The 16,717-nt window shown below is 51.7% G+C and overlaps 1 protein-coding gene across 1 annotated transcript in view; it reads right to left on the bottom strand.

Moving 5' to 3' along the window:
* OPTC (opticin) overlaps positions 1 to 16,717 on the bottom strand; it is an 809,828-nt gene that overhangs the window by 174,633 nt on the left and 618,478 nt on the right. The window lies entirely within an intron of this gene.

The raw sequence follows: 16,717 nt of genomic DNA, 5'->3' as shown, positions 1-16,717 counted from the left end.
AGGGCTTGCAGCTTGCCTTGGGTGGATCCAGAGCCAGAGTCAAGGCTCACACAGGATGAGTAAATCAAGAAAAGCACATTCAGCCCATGAATGGCAGCGCTTCCCAGGACTCACATCCAAAGATGATATTTCATATTTTTTTAATTATTTGATAAGTTAAAATAGAGGAGATACAACGCTTTTTGGATACAGTATATATCCTTCTTCAGGTATCATGGCAACACAGTACAAATCCTACTAGTATAAAATTCAATCACACATATATAGTAGCAAACCTTTTATCACAGCCTCAGAAACTTAATTTGGCGTTTGAACCAAGTTCAGAAAAACACCCACTGATTGATGCAGCCTTGTCAACATTGATGCAAAAAAAGACACACACACGCACAAAAAAAAAGAAACGTTTAAACTCTCTCTTTGATATGAGTCAATCCATTTGGATATTTTGTTCCCAAACGAGATATCCAAAACTTTTCTTTCCGCTTTAAAAAGAGCATTCCTGTTTGCAACACCAGGGGGTATCTGCTCCACCAGAGTTACTTTTATGTTAACAATTTTGTTATGTTTAATTAGCAGATGCCTTGAGAGACTATGTTTTCAAAAGCCGTTTTTTGCTGTATTTCTGTGACCATTAATGAGGGACCGCAGTGTCTGCGGGAGTAATCCCGATTAGGACCTGTCAAGAGAATCAGGTGATTGCTGCAGCTCTCGTGATAGGTCAGATGAGGCTAGAAAAGAAAGTAATCTCAATGAACGTAGAGCTATGCAAGGACTAAGATCTTATTAGATCGAAACGCGTCGCATTTATCCTTCTTTTTCTACATGTACTCTATTCACTTGTGCAAGGATTTATACAGATGAAGAAATTTTAATGGAATAATAAAGAATCATTGATTTTAAGGAGCTGGAACATTACCTTTCTTTTCATTAGTCACATTATCCCCCTTCCTGTTTTTTCCTTTTAACCCCTTAAGCCCCAAGGGTGGTTTGCACGTAAATTACTGGGCCAATTTTTACAATTCTGACCACTGTCCCTTTATGAGGTTATAACTCTGGAACACTTCAATGGATCTTATTGTACTTCATGACAGTGGTAAAATTTCTTCGATATAACTTGCATTTATTTGTGAAAAAAACGGAAATTTGGTGAAAATTTTGAAAATTTTGCAATTTTCCAACTTTGAATTTTTATGCCCTTAAATCACAGAGATATGTCACACAAAATAATTAATAAGTAACATTTCTCACATGTCTACTTTACATCAGCACAATTTTGGAACCAATTTTTTTTTTGTTAGGGGGTAGTGTTGAGCATTCCGATACCGCAAGTATCGGTTATCGGCCGATACTTAGCGGTATCGGAATTCCGATACCGAGATCCGATACTTGCCGCGTATCGGATACCGGAATCGGAAGTTCCCAGGATTCAAACTGCACAAATTTGCACGAAATCAGCCAATGAGAATGATTCCAAGTGTGGGCACATCCTTTTCAGCATGGAGGGCATGAAACTACTGGCAAGGCTGTGATTGGCTGCTGAAATGATGTCATGATGCAGTTTAAAAGTCGCTGGCGCCATTTTTCGCTCACTCTGCTGTGAATTCAGTTAGTGACAGGACGCTGTTTGCTGACTGAGGGCCAGTTTAGAGATAGCGATTTGCTTTTTTGTGCTTTTCCAAGCCTAATTTAGCAACCGCTGTGTTCACCTACTAATCACCTTGCTTTTGCCTTGCAGTGCTGTTTTCACAGCGATCTGCAAGGTCTGTGTGTGTGTGTGTGTGTGTGAGTGCAGCCCACTCTCTAGTCTGTGTGCAGCCATAGGCCATCCATAGCTGGTTGTATTCAGTTCAGGGAGGGTGGTTCATTGCCTCATACTGTACTTTTTTTTTTTTTTTCAAGTAGTGTAGTCTGCTGCTCATTTTTTCTAATAATTCCTATTAGTGACTTTCCACCCGTATCCAGCTAACTTGTGGAAAAACACTGCATAGGATAAAGTAGAGGAGGTTTTTTGGGCCTTGCAGCGCCGTTTACGGCTGTCTGCACGGTCTCCGTGTGACTGCAGCTCGCCCTGTAGTCTGTGAGCAGCCATAGCCTGGTTGTATCCAGCTCAGGGTTGTTCACTGCGTCATACCGTAAAATCAATTTTCCTTTTGTTTTAAGTAGTGCAGGCTGCTGCACATCTTTTCAAAAAATTCCTATTAGTGTCTTTCCACCCGTATCCAGCTAACTTGTGGAAAAACACTACATAGGATAAAGTAGAGGAGGTTTTTTGGGCCTTGCAGCGCCGTTTACGGCTGTCTGCACGGTCTCCGTGTGATTGCAGCTCGCCCTGTAGTCTGTGAGCAGCCATAGCCTGGTTGTATCCAGCTCAGGGTTGTTCACTGCGTCATACTGTAAAATCAATTTTCCTTTTGTTTTAAGTAGTGCAGGCTGCTGCACATTTTTTCAAAAAATTCCTATTAGTGTCTTTCCACCCGTATCCAGCTAACTTGTGGAAAAACACTACATAGGATAAAGTAGAGGAGGTTTTTTGGGCCTTGCAGCGCCGTTTACGGCTGTCTGCTAGGTCTCCGTGTGACTGCAGCTCGCCCTGTAGTCTGTGAGCAGCCATAGCCTGGTTGTATCCAGCTCAGGGTTGTTCACTGCGTCATACCGTAAAATCAATTTTCCTTTTGTTTTAAGTAGTGCAGGCTGCTGCACATTTTTTCAAAAAATTCCTATTAGTGTCTTTCCACCCGTATTCAGCTAACTTTTGGAAAAACACTACATAGGATAAAGTAGAGGAGGTTTTTTGGGCCTTGCAGCGCCGTTAACGGCTGTCTGCACGGTCTCCGTGTGACTGCAGCTCGCCCTATAGTCTGTGAGCAGCCATAGCCTGGTTGTATCCAGCTCAGGGTTTTCACTGCGTCATACTGTAAAATCAATTTTCCTTTTGTTTTAAGTAGTGAAGGCTGCTGCACATTTTTTCAAAAAATTCCTATTAGTGTCTTTCCACCCGTATCCAGCTAACTTGTGGAAAAACACTACATAGGATAAAGCAGAGGAGGTTTTTTGGGCCTTGCAGGACCGTTTACGGCTGTCTGCACGGTCTCCGTGTGACTGCAGCTCTCTCTGTTGTCAGTTCAGCCCCCAAAAAATAAATAAATAATAAAGTTCACCAAACACACCACTTTACATTTGTGTAGGCCACATTAGCTCATATTAAAGTCTAGTCCACACTTTAGAAAATTAGTGTTTCCTATACCTGTTAGGACTCGGAGCTGTTCAGGAATAAGCACACAAAGCCGTTAGTACTTTTCTGCTTATCTTTATCAGTCAACCAAGATGAAGAAGGCAGGGAGTAAGGCACGTGGGCGTGGGCGCGGAGCAGGGAGAGGACGTGGGGATTCTGTGCCTGCTGCGGGCACCGGTGACTCCTCAGCACCCAGTTTCACCAGGGAACAGTCCTTCATGCGCAGCTTTGTCGCAGAGCGCCGTACACCGCTGCTGCGTGAAGACCAAATTGAAGCCGTTGTCGGATGGATGGCAGCTAACGCATCAACTTCAATTAGTGCCACATCCTCTCAGACACAGAGCACTGGAGAGCAGCCATCTGTCTCTTCACCACCTGCCAAATTGGCCAGGCAGACAGAGAGCCCAGGACAGGAGCCGTCTCTACTTCTGTTCTCTGAATCTCTTGGCTTGGAAACAGGGGGCCAGCCAAGCAGCATTGGAGAAATGGAAGAAGAGGCAGGGTGCAGTGATGCCCAACAGCTTTTTCTCTCTGAGTCTGAAGAGGCGGGTGGGCCAGTGCCTCCGGTCACCACATCGCAGGCCGCATCCGCTGATGATGACACTCAGGTGCCACTTTCTGGTGCGTGCTCTGCTGCTGAGACTACCCAGGAGGAGCAGTTGGTGGCAGAGGGTAGTGTAGATGATGAGATCCTTGACCCATCGTGGCGTGAGGGACAGGAAGGTGGTGGGAGCAGCTCCGAGGAAGAGATTCCTAGAACGGGCCAAAGAGGTAGAGGGAGGGGGAAGACTGCGCAGCCTGTAGCCTCCACTTTGGCACCCGTTAGGAGCATGTCTGTTCCAAAAGCCAAAAAGGGCGCTCCCAAGACTTGCAGTGTCTGGCCCTTTTTTGACACAGTTGCAGATGACATTTGCTATGTCAAATGCAAGTTGCGTCATCACAAAGTCAAAAGAGGTCGAAATGTCAGCAACCGCAATACCTCCAACATGTGGAAACATGTGCGCAACAGGCACGCGGTGGAGTTAGAAAAACACACTGAAGAGCTAGGCCAACCAACAGCGGCAGCAACCACCTCTTCAGCACGTGTTGCCTCTTCCTCCAGCTCACACGCAGCTGGTTCGGCTTCCTCCCAGGATCGCCGTGGAAGAACCTCTGGCCCTGTTGTCCAGAGACCCACTGTAATTCCACCCGCAGCACCACTTTCCCAGTCATCCACACACTCCCAGCCCAGTCTACAGCCATCGGTAGTACAGGCATGGGAGAAAAGGCGGCCTTTCTCGTCAAACCACCCACGAGCACAGGCTCTGACTGCAGGCATTGCCAAACTTCTGTCACTGGAAATGCTGTCATTCAGGCTGGTGGAGACTGACAGCTTCTGTGACTTGATGTCATTGGCAGTCCCACAGTACAATGTGCCCAGCCACTTTTACTTCAGCAGGCAAGCTGTCCCTGCCCCGCACAAGCATGTGGAGGGACACATAAAACACACGCTACTGAACGCCGTCAGTAGCAAGGTCCACCTCACCACCGATGCGTGGACCAGTCAACATGGACAGGGGCGATACCTTTCCCTCACTGCCCATTGGGTTAATGTCGTTGAGCCGGGTACAGATCGTGTGAGTGGCGCAGGACGTGTCCTGCCCACTCCAAGGATTGCAGGAATCCATTCTGTACGCATTGACTCCTCCTCTTACACCAGTTCCTCAGAATCATCGCTGCAGGAGCCGTCACAGTCCACCTCCACATGGACCCGTGATGAACGTTTACCTGTTACGAACGACATGAGCACAGCCATGGCCAAACGTCAACAGGCCGTCTTGAAATTAATTTCTTTGGGGAATCGAAGCCACACAGCGCAGGAGCTCTGGAATGCCATCAAGCAGGAGAGCGATGTGTGGTTTGTGCCAGCGAATCTCCAGCCAGGCATGGTAGTGTGTGATAATGGCCGAAATCTGGTGGCAGCTCTGGGCCTCGGCAACCTCACTCACATCCCATGTCTGGCACAAGTGCTCAATTTGGTCGTGCAGAGTTTTTTGAGGGACTATCCGGATCTTGATGCAATGCTGCACAAGGTCCGCCTAGAGTGTGCTCACTTGCGGCGTTCCAGCACGGCAAAATCGCGCATTGCGGCTCTGCAGCGCCGACACCGCCTGCCGGAACATCGCATCATATGTGACCTACCTACCAGGTGGAATTCCACGTTACATATGTTGGAGCAGTTGTGTGAGCAGCAGCAAGCTGTAATGGAGTACCAGCTGCATCAGGCGCAAAGAAGTCGCACTCCGCGCCGTTCAGACTTCACAACCACAGAGTGGGCCACTATGAAGGATGTTTGCCAGGTTTTGCGTCCATTCGATTATTCCACGCGGATGGCGAGTGCAGATGATGCACTAGTCAGCATGACTGTCCCCCTTATCTGCCTGCTTGAAAAATCACTGCAAGCGCTAAGGGATGATGTTGTGGAAGAGGTGGAGGATGAGGATTCACCATTTCCATCATCTTCTGGACAGTCAGCGCCACGTGGTTCCTCACAAACGCGTAGGCAGGGGACACTTTGTGAGGAGGATGAGGAGGAGTCAATGGAGGAGGAAGACATCCGTCCAGAGGAGGGAGTTACACAATTGTCCAGTACTCAGTGTGTACAGCGAGGGTGGGGTGATGACGAGCGGGCAGAGATCACGCCTCCAGCAGGGGACAGCGTTCCTTGGCCAGTTGGCAGTCTGCAGCACATGGTGGATTACATGCTGCAGTGCCTGAGAAACGACCGCCGCATCGCCCACATTCTCAAGATGTCTGATTATTGGGTGTTCACCCTCCTCGATCCTCGCTACCGGGACAACGTAGAAAGCCTCATCACACCGTTGAACAGGGAGCGAAAAATGCGGGAGTACCAAGACACACTGGTGAATTCCATCATCTTCTCCATTCCAACTGAGAGAAGTGCTGCTAGTGCATTACAAAGCAGCTCAGTGCGTCCAGGCAGTGGAGGAGGCTCTGCACAAAGAGGGAGCAGAGGCAGTGCCTCTGCCCAAGGCAAGACCAGTATGGCCCAACTGTGGCACAGTTTTTTGTGCCCGCCACAAAAGTCTACACCATCAAAGACGGCTCCAGTCAGCAGGAGGCAACGGTTCCGTCAGATGGTGACAGACTACATGTCTTGCCCTCTTGCTGTACTCCCAGACGGCTCTTCCCCTTTCAAGTTTTGGGTCTCAAAGCTGGATACATGGCCAGAGCTAAGCCAGTATGCATTGGAGGTGCTGGCTTGCCCTGCGACTAGTGTATTATCGGAACGCGTCTTTAGTGCTGCAGGTGGTGTACTAACTGACCGTCGCATGCGACTATCCTCCGATAACGTTGACCGGCTTACTTTCCTGAAAATGAACAAGGCCTGGATCTCGCAGGAATTTGCCACTCCTCTTCCTGATTAAATAATTAGGTGACTGTCTACAGTATCCAGGTCTCCTGTTGTGTTCATCTTTCTACCACCTGAACTTTAATTCCTGGGCTCCAACACCGCCAGTTGAGGCTCAGAAGTGCCGTCTGCACAGTCAAAACATACGACCCAGTGTTATTGGGTTTCAGTAACGTCAGCTGATCCCCAGCTGTGTAGCCGGCAATGTGTCCTGCGACCGCCACGCTGACACAACAACTGAAATGTAAGGGAACCTGTCCCCCCACCCCAAGGCGTTTGTTACTGAAAGAGCCACCTTGTGCAGCAGTAATGCTGCACAAGGAAAAGGTAGCTATTTTTGTTTAGCTCCTTGCACACGCAGAACTTAACACTTATAAAATGTGTCCACTGATACCGTAAAACCGTCCCGGAGGTGGGACTTTCCTTCGTAATATGACGCAGCACAGCTGTCATTCCTACCCCCTTGGCGCCGTGCCCCGGCTCCTCAGCGTTGTTTGATTCCGTCCCGGAGCCTACGCTGTTATGTTATCCCTTGGCCTGGCACACTTAGCGCTGCCCCTCTTCTGACATCATTTGGTGTCAGGCTGACTGCGCTTGTGCGGCCGCGCTGGCCGAGAGCCCGCCTCGCAGTGTCTTCTGATTTAATCCCACTGGGGGCCTGAGATCCATGGACATGCGCAGTGCATATCTGAACCTCCGCCTCTCACTCATCTCTCTACGCCTTCTTCAGACTGTGCGCCATCAGCTGATCCCTAATAGCATGCCACGGCCGTGACGCCGCACAGTCTGAAGAAGCCGTAGGGAGGGGAGTGAGAGGCGAGGATATGCACTGCGCATGGCCACGGATCCCAGGCCCGCGGTGGGATTACATTAGACGACACTGCGAGGCGGGCTTTCGGCCAGCGCGGCCGCACAGGCGCAGCCAGCCTGACACCAAATGATGTCAGAAGATGGGAAGCGCTAAGTGTGCCTGGCCAAGGGATAACATAACAGCGCAGGCTCTGGGACGGAATCAAACAACGCTGAGGAGCCGGGGCACGGCGCCAAAGGGGTAGGAATGACAGCTGTGCTGCGTCATATTACGAAGGAAAGTCCCACCTCTGGGACGGTCTCACGGTATCAGGGGACACATTTTATAAGTGTTTAGTTCTGTGTTTGCAAGGAGCATAATGAAAAGAGCCACCTTTTCCTTTTGCATCCTTTGTGCTGCACAAGCTGGCTCTTTCAGCTACAAACGCCTTGGGGGGGGGTTAAAGGTTCCCTTTCGACTTTCTCCAATCAGGCTTCGGCCTACACTGTGTTCCTCTGCTCCTCCTGCTGTCCCTGGGCTCCAACATTGCTAGTTGTTGCCTGGTAGTGCTGTACGCACAGTCAACAGTCGCTCCTCTGTTATTGGGGTTCAGTAAGGTCAGCTGTTCCCCAGCTGTGTGTGTGGCAATCCCTCCTATCTCCTCCACCTCCTCCTCCTGCTGTCCCTGGGCTCCAACACCGCTAGTTGTTGCCTGGTAGTGCTGTACGCACAGTCAACAGTCGCTCCTCTGTTATTGGGGTTCAGTAACGTCAGCTGGTCCCCAGCTGTGTGTGTGTGGCAATCCCTCCTATCTCCTACACCTCCTCCTCCTGCTGTCCCTGGGCTCCAAAACCGCTAGTTGTTGCCTGGTAGTGCTGTACGCACAGTCAACAGTCGCTCCTCTGTTATTGGGGTTCAGTAACGTCAGCTGTTCCCCAGCTGTGTGTGTGGCAATCCCTCCTATCTCCTCCACCTCCTCCTCCTGCTGTCCCTGGGCTACAACACCGCTAGTTGTTGCCTGGTAGTGCTGTACGCACAGTCAACAGTCGCTCCTCTGTTATTGGGGTTCAGTCACGTCAGCTGTTCCCCAGCTGTGTGTGTGGCAATCCCTCCTATCTCCTCCACCTCCTCCTCCTGCTGTCCTTGGGCTCCAACACCGCTAGTTGTTGCCTGGTAGTGCTGTACGCACAGTCAACAGTCGCTCCTCTGTTATTGGGGTTCAGTAATGTCCGCTGTTCCCCAGCTGTGTGTGGCAATCCCTCCTATCTCCTCCACCTCCTCCTCCTGCTGTCCCTGGGCTCGAACACCGCTAGTTGTTGCCTGGTAGTGCTGTACGCACAGTCAACAGTCGCTCCTCTGTTATTGGGGTTCAGTAACGTCAGCTGTTCCCCAGCTGTGTGTGTGGCAATCCCTCCTATCTCCTACACCTCCTCCTCCTGCTGTCCCTGGGCTACAACACCGCTAGTTGTTGCCTGGTAGTGCTGTACGCACAGTCAACAGTCGCTCCTCTGTTATTGGGGTTCAGTAACGTCAGCTGTTCCCCAGCTGTGTGTGTGGCAATCCCTCCTATCTCCTCCACCTCCTCCTCCTGCTGTCCCTGGGCTCCAACACCGCTAGTTGTTGCCTGGTAGTGCTGTATGCACAGTCAACAGTTGCTCCTCTGTTATTGGGGTTCAGTAACGTCAGCTGTTCCCCAGCTGTGTGTGTGGCAATCCCTCCTATCTCCTACACCTCCTCCTCCTGCTGTCCCTGGGCTACAACACCGCTAGTTGTTGTCCAGAAGTGCTGTCCGCACAGAGCCAAACACCTCGCCAATGTGTTAGTGGGGTTCAGTAATGCCTGCTGCTCCCCTGCTGTGTATACGGCAACGTGTCATGCGACCGCCACGCAGGCACAACAACTTACATTTAAGGGAACCTGTCCCCCCCCAAGGCGTTTGTTACTGAAAGAGCCACCTTGTGCAGCAGTAATAATGATGCAAAAGGAAAAAGTGGCTCTTTTTGTGGTGCTCCTTGTACACGCTGAACTTGACACTTATGAAATGTGTCCCCTCACACCGTTAAACCGTCCGGTCGGAGGGACTTTCCTTTGTCATGTGACGCAGCACAGGTGTCATTCTTAGCCCCTTGGCGCCGTGCACCGCCTCCTCAGCGTTGTTTGAATCTGTCCCGGAGCCTGCGCTGTTATGTTAGCCCTTGTCCATGCACACATTTTGCACTGCCCATCTTCTGACATCATTTGGTGTCAGGCTGGCTGCGCCTGTGCGGCCGCGCTGGACGAGATCCCGCCTCGTAGTGTCTTCTGATTTAATCCCACTGCGGGCCTGTGATCCATGGACATGCGCAGTGCATATCTTAACCTCCGCCTCTCTCTCATCTCCCTCAGCCTTCTTCAGACTGTGCGCCGTCAACTGATCCCTAATAGCATGCCACGGCCATGACGCCGCACAGTCTGAAGAAGCTGGAAGGAGGGGAGTGAGAGGCAAGGATATGCACTGCGCATGCCCATGGATCACAGGTCCGCAGAGTGATAACATTAGATCACACAGCGAGGCGGGATCTTGGCCAGCGCAGCCGCAGAGGCGCAGCCAGCCTGACACCAAATGATGTCAGAAGATGGGCAGCGCAAAATGTGTGCATGGACAAGGGCTAACATAACAGCGCAGGCTCCGGGACAGATTCAAACAACGCTGAGGAGGCGGCGCACGGCGCCAAGGGGATAGGAATGATAGCTGTGCTGCGTCACATGACAAAGGAAAGTCCCTCCGACCGGACGGTTTAACGGTGTGAGGGGACACATTTCATAAGTGTCAAGTTCAGCGTTTGCAAGGACCATAATTAAAAGAGCTAAGTTTACCTTTTCCAGCATTAGTGCTGTACAATATGGCTCTTTCAGCTACAAACCCCTGGGGGAGGGGGTTAAAGGTTCCCTTTCAACTTGCTCCAGTGCAGGCTTCGGCCTACACTATGCTCCTCCTGCTGACCCTGGGCTCTAACACCGCCAGTTGGCGCCCAGATGTGCTAGCTGCACAGAGAAAAACACCAGCCAATGTGTCAGTGGGGTTCAGCAACGCCAGCTGTACCCCTGCTGTGTAGCCGGCATCGTGTCCTGCAACAACCACGCAGACACAAAGCTGCCACCAGTGCAGGCTCCAGCCTACACTCCGCCCCCTCTCCTCCTCCTGCTGACCCTGGGCTCTAACAACGCCAGTTGGGGCCCAGAAGTGCTGGCTGCACAGAGCCAAACACCTCGCCAATGTGTCAGTGGGGTTTAGCACCGCCAGCTGTTCCCCTGCTGTGTAGCCAGCATCGTGTCCTGCAACAGCCACGCAGACACAAAGCTGCCACCAGTGCAGGCTTCGGCCTACACTCCGCTCCCTCTGTTCCTCCTGCTGACCCTGGGCTGTAACAATGCCAGTTGGGGCCCAGAAGTGCTGGCTGTACAGAGCCAAACACCTCGCCAATGTGTCAGTGGGGTTCAGCACCGCCAGATGTTCCCCTGCTGTGTAGCCGGCATCGTGTCCTGCAACAGCCACGCAGACACAAGAACTGAAATTGAAGGGAACTTGTCCCCCCTCTCCCAGGCGTTTGTATGTTTCACAGCCACCTTGTACAGCAGTAATGCTGTATGTGTGCAAGGTGGCTCAGAAACTTATTCCCCTTGCACACGTGGAACTGAACACGTCTAAAATGTGTCCTCTGTGACCATTAAACCGTCCCTGAGGTGTGACTTTCCTTTGTAATTACACGCTGCAACCCCCTTGGTAGCGCTGCCCGTCTTCTGGCATCATTGTTTGGCTGGCTGCGCCTCTGTGGCCGCCCTGGCCCACACAACGCCCCTCGGTGTCTTATTTATTTTGACTGCGAGGGTGTGATTGATGGGCATGAGCAGTGCATATGTTCGCCTGTCCCTCATCTCCTTCGGCCTTCTTCAGACTGTGCGGCTTCATGGCCGTGGCATGCGACAAGGGATCAGCTGACGCCACACAGTCTGAAGCAGGTGTAAGGACCCGAGTGTGAGAGGCGAACATATGTACTGCGCCAGGCCATGAATCCCAGCCCCGCAGTGTTTTAACAATGTAAAGACACTGCGGGGCTGGGATTCATGGTCATCGCGAACCGCACCGGCCAACATTAAATTATGTCAGAAGATGGGCAGCGCTAACAGCGCAAGGCCAAGGGATAACACGACAGTGCAGACTCCTGTGCAGCAAATAACGATGCTCAGGAGGCCGCGCCCAGCACCAAGGTGGGATTTTTGACAGCTGTGCTGCGTCTCATTACAAAGTGAACTCACGCCTCCAAAACAGTTTGACTGCTTAAGGGCCTAAATGTTATATGTGTTTCTTTCTGCGTGTGCAAGGAGCAAAATTAAAAGAGCAACCTTTGACTTGTGCAGCATTACTGCTGCCCAAGCTGTGGCTCTTGTAGTTTGTAACCCTGAGGGGGGGTTAAAGGTTACCTTTAAAATCGGTTCAATTAGGCCTCGGCCTACACTCTGCTCCACCTGCAGAGCCCGGGCTCCAACACCGCTAGTTGCTGTCCGGAAGTGCTGGCTGCACAGAGCAAAACACACGCCACTCTGTCAGTGGGGTTCAGCACCGCCAGCTGTTCCCCTGCTGTGTAGCCGGCAACGTGTCCTGCAACAGCCACGCAGACACAAAGCTGCCGCCAGTGCAGGCTTCGGCCTACACTCTGCTCCCTCTCCTCCTGCTGACCCTGGACTCTAACACCGCCAGTTGGGGCCCGGTACTGCTAGCTGCACTGAGAAAAACACCAGCCAATGTGTCAGTGGGGTTCAGCACCGCCAGCTGTTCCCCTGCTGTGTAGCCGGCAACGTGTCCTGCAACAGCCACGCAGACACAAGAACTGAAATTGAAGGGAACCTGTCCCCCCTCCCCCAGGTGTTTGTATGTTTTACAGCCACCTTCTACAGCAGTAATGCTGCATGTGTGCAAGGTGGCTCATAAACTTATTCTCCTTGCACACGTGGAACACAACACGTCTACAATGTGTCCCCTGAGACCATTAAAACGTCCCTGAGGTGTGACTTTACTTTGTAATGACACGCAACAACCCCCTTGGTAGCACAGCCCTTCTTCTGACATCATTGTTTGGCTGGCTGCGCCTCTGCGGCCGCCCTGCCCGACACAACGCCCCTCGGTGTCTTATTTATTTTGACTGCGAGGGTGTGATTGACGGGCATGAGCAGTGCATATCTTCGCCAGGCTGTCACTTAGCTCCTTCCGCCTTCTTCAGACTGTGCGGCTTCATGGCCGTGGCATGCGATAAGGGATCAGCTGATGCCGCACAGTCTGTAGCAGGTGTAAGGACACGAGCGAGAGGCGAACATATGTACTGCGCCAGGCCATGAATCCCAGCCCCGCAGTGTGAAACACTGTAAAGACACTGCGGGGCTGGGATTCATGGGCATCGCGAACCGCACCAGCCGACATGAAATGATGTCAGAAGACGGGCAGCGCATGGCCAAGGGATAACGCAACAACGCAGACTCCTGTACAGCAAAATGCGATGCTCAGGAGGCCGCGCCAAGCACCAAGGTGGTATTTTTGCCAGCTGTGCTGCGTCTCATTACAAAGGGAACTCCCGCCTCCAAGACAGATTGACTGTATAAGGGCCAAAATGTTGTACGTGTTTCATTCAGCTTGTGCAAGGAACAAAATTAAAAGAGCAACCTTTGACTTGTGCAGCACTACTGTTGCATAAGGCGTGGCTCTTCTAGTTTGTAACACCTGAGGGGGGGCTAAAGGTTACCTTTAAAATTGGTTCAATTAGGCTTCGGCCTACACTCTGCTCCCTCTCCTCCTGCTGACCCTGGGCTCTAACAGCGCCAGTTGTGGCCCGGTACTGCTAGCTGCACAGAGAAAAACACCAGCCAATGTGTCAGTGGGGTTCAGCACCGCCAGCTGTTCCCCTGCTGTGTAGCCGGCAACGTGTCCTGCAACAGCCACGCAGACACAAAGCTGCCGCCAGTGCAGGCTTCGGCCTACACTCTGCTCCCTCTCCTCCTGCTGACCCTGGGCTCTAACACCGCCAGTTGGGGCCCGGTACTGCTAGCTGCACTGAGAAAAACACCAGCCAATGTGTCAGTGGGATTCAGCACCGCCAGCTGTTCCCCTGCTGTGTAGCCGGCAACGTGTCCTGCAACAGCCACGCAGACACAAGAACTGAAATTGAAGGGAACCTGTCCCCCCTCCCCCAGGTGTTTGTATGTTTTACAGCCACCTTGTACAGCAGTAATGCTGCATGTGTGCAAGGTGGCTCTTAAACTTATTCTCCTTGCACACGTGGAACACAACACGTCTACAATGTGTCCCCTGAGACCATTAAAACGTCCCTGAGGTGTGACTTTACTTTGTAATGACACGCAACAACCCCCTTGGTAGCACAGCCCTTCTTCTGACATCATTGTTTGGCTGGCTGCGCCTCTGCGGCCGCCCTGCCCGACACAACGCCCCTCGGTGTCTTATTTATTTTGACTGCAAGGGTGTGATTGACGGGCAAGAGCAGTGCATATCTTCGCCAGGCTGTCACTCAGCTCCTTCCGCCTTCTTCAGACTGTGCGGCTTCATGGCCGTGGCATGCGATAAGGGATCAGCTGACGCCGCACAGTCTGTAGCAGGTGTAAGGACACGAGCGAGAGGCGAACATATGTACTGCGCCAGGCCATGAATCCCAGCCCCGCAGTGTGAAACACTGTAAAGACACTGCGGGGCTGGGATTCATGGGCATCGCGAACCGCACCAGCCGACATGAAATGATGTCAGAAGACGGGCAGCGCATGGCCAAGGGATAACGCAACAACGCAGACTCCTGTACAGCAAAATGCGATGCTCAGGAGGCCGCGCCAAGCACCAAGGTGGTATTTTTGCCAGCTGTGCTGCGTCTCATTACAAAGGGAACTCCCGCCTCCATGACAGATTGACTGTATAAGGGCCAAAATGTTGTACGTGTTTCATTCAGCTTGTGCAAGGAACAAAATTAAAAGAGCAACCTTTGACTTGTGCAGCACTACTGCTGCATAAGGCGTGGCTCTTCTAGTTTGTAACACCTGAGGGGGGGTTAAAGGTTACCTTTAAAATTGGTTCAATTAGGCTTCGGCCTACACTCTACTCCCTCTCCTCCTGCTGACCCTGGGCTCTAACACCGTCAGTTGGGGCCCGGTACTGCTAGCTGCACAGAGAAAAACACCAGCCAATGTGTCAGTGGGGTTCAGCACCGCTAGCTGTTCCCCTGCTGTGTAGCCGGCAACGTGTCCTGCAACAGCCACGCAGACACAACAGACCTACAAATGCCTCCAGTGCAGGCTTCGGCCTACACTCTGCTCCCCCTGCTGACCCTTTCCTCCAACACCGCTAGTTGGGGCTCTAGGAAGACAAGCTTGAATAGGTCCCCATCCTGGTTCCAGCACCGTCAGCTGGTTCCGGGCAGAGCCTTTGGCTTAGGTGCCTCCCTCTGGGTATCCGAGTTCCACCAACGTCAGGTGGTCCTTGGTAGTGCTTTCAGGCACGGGTACCTCCTGCTTAGTAACCGGGTTCCAGTAACGTCAGCTGGTCCTCGGTAGTTCCATTGGCTCTTGGACCTTCGGCTACCCATCCAGGTTCCAGTACCGTCAGCTGGTTCTTGGCAGTGTCTTTTGCTCTTGTACCTTCTGCTCCACATCCTGGTTCCAGTACCATCAGCTGGTTCCGGGCAGAGCCTTTGGCTTAGGTGCCTCCCTCTGGGTATCTGAGTTCCACCAACGTCAGGTGGTCCTTGGTAGTGCTTTCAGCACGGGTACCTCCTGCTTAGTAACCGGGTTCCAGTAATGTCAGCTGGTCCTCGGTAGTTCCATTGGCTCTTGGACCTTCGGCTACCCATCCGGGTTCCAGTACCGTCAGCTGGTTCTCGGCAGTGTCTTTTGCTCTTGTACCTTCTGCTCCCCATCCTGGTTCCAGTACCGTCAGCTGGTTCCGGGCAGAGCCTTTGGCTTAGGTGCCTCCCTCTGGGTATCCGAGTTCCACCAACGTCAGGTGGTCCTTGGTAGTGCTTTCAGGCACGAGTACCTCCTGCTTAGTAACCGGGTTCCAGTAACGTCAGCTGGTCCTCAGTAGTTCCATTGGCTCTTGGACCTTCGGGTAGCCATCCGAGTTCCAGTTCCATCAGCTGTTTCTCGGCATTTTCTCAGCCTTCTTGTACCTTCTGCTACATTTCCAAGTTCAAGACCCTAAAGACGACGACCCGGAAGACCACCCCTAAGATGACGACGACACAAGAGACGACAACCACTGAGATGACGACGACCCTGGAGACGATGACCCTGAAGACCACCCCGATGACGACGACCCCGGAGACGACGACCCTGGAGACGACGACGACCTGGAAGACCGAGAAGCAGAAGAACAAGAGGCTGCAGAACAAAGAGCAGAAGAACATTAAGCATAAGACTAAATATCAGAGCAAAAGATATTATCTAAATTATAAGCAGAAGAAGACTAAGCAGTGTATGGGGGTGAGTCCGTTCCTCCTCGTGGTGCCCCTGGATAAAGCCTGATGCTGCAGGCCAAACTGAACGTGGACAAATGTAACTGTTTTGTGACAGGCAGAACGGAAGGTGTAATTGCAGCGCCCCAGAGTCCTGGTCGTTGCAGTACTGTGTGTTATGACCCCAATGGCGAGGGTCTCAGAGGAACGTGGTAGTCTGCAGAGTACAAAAATCCAGCTCATAGGGCAGTGGTAACTGGGTTGACCATATATCTACTCCTAACGCCAACACTAGAAGTAGCCGGGGATCATTCCTACGTTGATTCTAGATGACACGCGCCAGCCGGAGAATCTAGCTACCCCTAGTAGAGGAAAACAAAGACCTTTCTTGCCTCCAGAGAAGGGGACCCCAAAGCTGGATAGAAGCCCCCCACAAATAATGACGGTTAGGTAAGAGGAAATGACAAACACAGAAATGAACCAGGTTTAGCACAGAGAGGCCCGCTTACTGATAGCAGAATAAAGAAAGGTAACTTATATGGTCAACAAAAACCCTATCAAAATCCACACTGGAAATTCAAGAACCCCCGAACCGTCTAACGGTCTGGGGGGAGAACACCAGCCCCCCTAGAGCTTCCAGCAAAGGTCAGGATATAGATTTGGAACAAGCTGGACAAAAATACAAAACCAAAACAAATAGCAAAAAGCAAAAGGCAGACTTAGCTGATATAACTGGAACCAGGATCAGTAGACAAGAGCACAGCAGACTAGCTCTGATAACTACGTTGCCAGGCATAGAA

This window comes from Ranitomeya variabilis, chromosome 3 (genome assembly GCF_051348905.1).
Source record: "Ranitomeya variabilis isolate aRanVar5 chromosome 3, aRanVar5.hap1, whole genome shotgun sequence".
NCBI lineage: Eukaryota > Metazoa > Chordata > Amphibia > Anura > Dendrobatidae > Ranitomeya > Ranitomeya variabilis.
The sequence above is the reverse complement of the archived record's forward strand: the minus strand, read 5'-3'. Positions and strand labels throughout refer to the sequence as shown.